This window comes from Atractosteus spatula, chromosome 19, assembly GCF_055471065.1.
Source record: "Atractosteus spatula isolate fAtrSpa1 chromosome 19, fAtrSpa1.hap1, whole genome shotgun sequence".
NCBI classification, from domain to species: Eukaryota; Metazoa; Chordata; class Actinopteri; order Semionotiformes; family Lepisosteidae; genus Atractosteus; species Atractosteus spatula.
This window is the reverse complement of record NC_142724.1, coordinates 9,397,344-9,401,999: the sequence shown is the minus strand read 5'-3', so window position 1 is coordinate 9,401,999 and position 4,656 is coordinate 9,397,344.

Genomic DNA, 4,656 nt, shown 5'->3' with positions numbered 1-4,656 from the left:
TACAATCTGTTAATTGCTTAGTTTTTTTTTTATTTTGTCTCTAATCTGTTAGTAACAAGAACACGATGCCAACACCTCAGAGCTGAACATCTGTTGTGGACTTTGTAATCTAAAATAAATATTTTTATTTGTAAATTTACCCAAATGTATGCAAGTTTCTCTACATATACTCATATCAGCCAATATGTTGTGTTGTGGTAGCTAATCTGTAGGATGTACCAATCCCTTCAATTTGTCAATTTGTCATTTAATTTAATGCACTACAAAAAAAAACAGATCTATGGGGAATAACTGTTAATGTAAAACAAAGTCTAAATGTGAGATCACCACAGAAATATTATTCTGCATGAAAAAAGGTGTAGAACAGTGGAATATGCCAGGACTTTTTCCATACACATTTTTTTTACTATTTCTTTTTTAAAATCTTACTACACTTCCAAATTATAGATTGGCTTGATCTGTAATCTTCTGAGATACCGTCTTGGATGGAAATGTATTCAGTAACCTCTTACTTATTATATATTCCTTCAGACATCTCCCAGTGAAGTTGATGTACTGTAGTTACTTAGATCACTAGCCAGGTAGATACAGTTGTATGTTTATTGGTCTTCATCACATTATAGAGAACTGTGATTGCAATTCTATGATGCCATTATTTTTTCCCATGGTGTTGGAATACTTTGTTAAATGGCCAGTGAATACATCACAACAGATACTATGACAATATCAAAAGAGATGGCACTGTGGTATTATTAGTAATAACACTGAAAAATAATAATTACACATGTCTGTTTTAATTTTCTTCTGATAATATTTACCTCTCATACATGCTGTGGCAGTGCCATTATCTTGGTTGCTTATTTAAATATTTTTTCTAAGATATAAATGAAGCTTTTTTTTTTTAAAAGGGTATTGTGTCATAAATTGTTAATGTGTAAAACACAGACATAGCCTGTCCTCTGCTGGTGGAGAGTTGAACTGCAGCTCTGGATGTCTCCTTTACTCTAGGACAGACCTCTCTCCCCTTTGCTCCCTTTTCGTGTCTGAAGCTCATGTGTTCAGCAGGAAAAGCACACTTGTCCTCCTTTGCCATCCTGTGCCCAGACCCCTTGCCTGCCTGCTTTCTTACCCCAGGGGTGGTTGTTCTCTTGCCCTCTGCATTGTCTGGAACAGTGCGCACAGGCTCTCTCTCTGCACCACTTTTATTCCCACCTCTTTGCTGTCTTGCTTCCCTGTCTTGCTTCCCGGATCCAGTGGTTCACTGTCTCTCCCCCCTCTTCCCCCTCCTCCAGTCTTGCTGTCTTGGCCTCCTCCTGCCTCACTCTCTTCATCTGCCCTGGCCAGCCCTCCACAGCACCCATAAGATCCAGGTGATTGTCTTAAGGTTTGCTCCTCAATGGTGGGTCCAACATTGGGACCTGGGAGCTGGAGAGCAAGGAGGGGAGCCTTGGCAGCATTAGATGATCAGAGAGAGAGAGTGTCTTTATTATCCCCAAGGAGAAATTTGCTTTACATCAGCAGCCAATATAAAGAAAAGACACAACCAAATGATGCACATAAATATGAACAAGAGAGTCATGTGGTACAAATGAGAACTTAAACCTGGTTGTTTTTAGATTGGGAAATCTGTGTCTGCATTCTGAGGGGAGTAATTGCAATTTATTATAGAAAAGGTGTGCTCTGGGATGGAATATGCTTTATACAAGAGTCATAACTGATAGATGCGGGAGAGGGCTGAAAGATCAGCACCAGTGGCTTTCTGACATAGTTTGACAACACTCCCCAGTTTGTTCTTACTGCTCAGATTCAGATTCCCAAACCAGCAGATCAGGGCAAAAACTTAAAGTTGAAAAAACCTACATCCAGCAGTGTAATTTGGGAGTTTGAGGCAATAATCTCAAAACCAGAGAACACTGTGGATGTGGAGGCACTGTAGACTTTCTAATGAAAGATTTGCACTCAGATTTGAGTCTCTGTGTAGAAACCTTTACGAGAGCTGAATGAATAAGAGTTTTCCTGTGTTCTTAAAAAAAAGTTCACACCTCAATTAATGTGGGTCACATGGTACCAAAAGTATGGTACCACTACATCATGATAAAATGCCTTGCTGAATAGATGACACTGCAATTTTACTGCTTATAAAATTTGAACACCACAGATGCAAGCAGGGAAATTATGTGCAATTTAAATGCATAAAGTAGCCAAATAACTATCGAGACAACACCTAGTCCTCAAGGAAAAACATAACTCTTTATAAGTTTTATTTTTTACTAGCTACTCCTTCATTGATACAGTCTAGAGTAGGGTGGCTCCTGAGACTCCTGTCCTTGAAGTCTGTAGAGGTCTATAGGTTTAGCCTACCTCTGATCTTAATTATGTAATTCAACTATTACATTCACAAGTTCAATCCCCTGTTTTTTAAGGTCTTAATTAGTTGTTAATTGAAAATCAGTGTCTTGTGGGTTCCTGTCCTGCCTCTGCTCTTAATGACAAAGTTGAGCTGATATCAGAGCCATCTGGACTAGTGTTGGAAAATGCAAATCTAGTATCAGGAGGTAGAATCCCAGCTGACTGAGTTACCTTGTGATCCCAGTCTACAGTGAAAGTAAAAAAGTATTTTGAACAGCACTTTTCATGACACATCTTACATGTAAGGAAACTTCTCCTAGTTTTGCTCTGCTGGAAAAATCCTGCTGTTTCTGGGCACGCTGTTAGACTCACTCTTTCACTGGAGTGCACCCATGCAAAACTGGAAATGCCGCCTTATCTCATCTTGTCTCAGAGACTTAAAGAATAGAAACAGGAACAGGTTAAGTGTTGAGCACGAAGTTCAGATTGCACTGACTGGAAATATGCCAACCATTGTAGAACCTGTATCTCTCATGAAGTGGAACCTACAATGCCTATAACAAATAAAACATTTCACTCATTTTCACATTTGATGAGTGATGCTCTCGTGAAACATTTATGGGATTGTTCAAATTGCATTTCTTGGACAGTGAGTGGCAGGAGTAATGGAAAGACCTATGTTTATGACGCTTTTGTTCCCAGTGATGTTGACTCCTATCTTCAACGTTCAGACCACTGTGCTACTTGGATCTGATGTTATGATAATGGTGAAGGTGATAAGTATGGAACAATGTGATTCTGCTCAGGGGGTGGCACGTGGTGTCATAGTCTGAGGATGATTCATTCAGGACAAGATTTTTCTTATTGCAACACAGGATAACAATACAAAAAAGTTTTTCATAACTCCAAAAATAATCTTGATAGTTTTCTTTGTTTTGCATTTACACCCCTATGGCAAATGTGCTGTGTGTCTTGGAAACACGACTTTATTCCAGTCTGCGGCTGCTCTGCCTCCTGCAGTTCACAATACTGGGGAGAGATGTGGGTCAGCCTAGGCTAGTCGGGTTGGTATTTTAACAAGATAAATGGCCAGTGCAGAATGTGAGCAAGAAAAAAATGACAAATGCATTTTCACCCTTCTGCTTTCAGTAACTACTTTCTGCTCAGATGCTCGCGGTGTGTCGGTGATTTAAGTGGGAAGCACGAGTACAAACTGGGGTAGAGACGACGCCAGCTAACCCGGACAGCCCGTCTCTGGTGCTCTGGGAAGAAAGTGGCGTACCCAGCTAAAGCCAAAAAAACAACTTCCCCAAGTTTGAAACTGGCTTTTCACAGTCTTTCAGCCTTCGGCTTGGAGAGCAACTTTAAAAACCCATCATTCAGCAGAGACTCCCAGGGATATGGAATACGCAGGTGTCAGCACATCTGCCTCTTCCCGGTCTTATTTGTGAAAGACCCCCTTCAATGTCTGACCCACGTCACCGTCTGCACAGGGAACACGATTCTGCCTTTGGAAACAGAAAGTTGCAAAATTAACTGAAAATTATTTTCCTTTCCTTTCCGGTAAAGGCATTGCTATGTGGTCTTTGTAGTATATTCTGCTTTGAATATGCAGCCAGAATATCCAACTGGAGCACACAGATAAAATTCATTTCTAAAACGCCATTATAATGAAGGGAGATGTATTAGGTTTTATACACACTGGATCTCCTAGTGGCAGAACTGCTTAAGATGCATGAGTCTGGACCCAGGGGTGTGCATTTCACCTCCACCTGCCGCACAGCGGGCACGCGGCCTGGGGATGGAGAACGTCCAGGCGTTACACGGCACGTGCTGCACAGTTCGGGAAAAGTAGTTCGGGTGCACCCGGCGCAGTGATAGCACAGCGCCACCTGATCCCCAATGCTGGAGAGTTGTGAGGCACAGTACTCATCCGATCGTCGGCCGGTGGAAGGCGCCAGCAACAGCGTCAACGCATGCGTTTTCCTTCCCAGGGCCGACCAGGGCCCCAGGACGCCCCCTACTGGACACGAAGAGCGACGTGCGTTTGTCTGCGCCTTCCTGCCCCCTCTTCGGTGTTGACAGTTGGCATGCCCGTTTGCTTTCGGCGTTTTGCGTTCCGCCATCCGAGTTGAGCTGGGGCCTTGAGGTAAGTGCGACTTTTACAAGCAGGTAGGGCTCGGTTCAGCTCAGTGGCTGTCTCCCCCCCCCCACCACCTTCTCCCCGCCTGTCTGCGGGGAGCCTTTAACTCAACTGTGCTCTCTGTTGGACAATGAGCTGCCTTATGCTAATCAAACGCATATGTC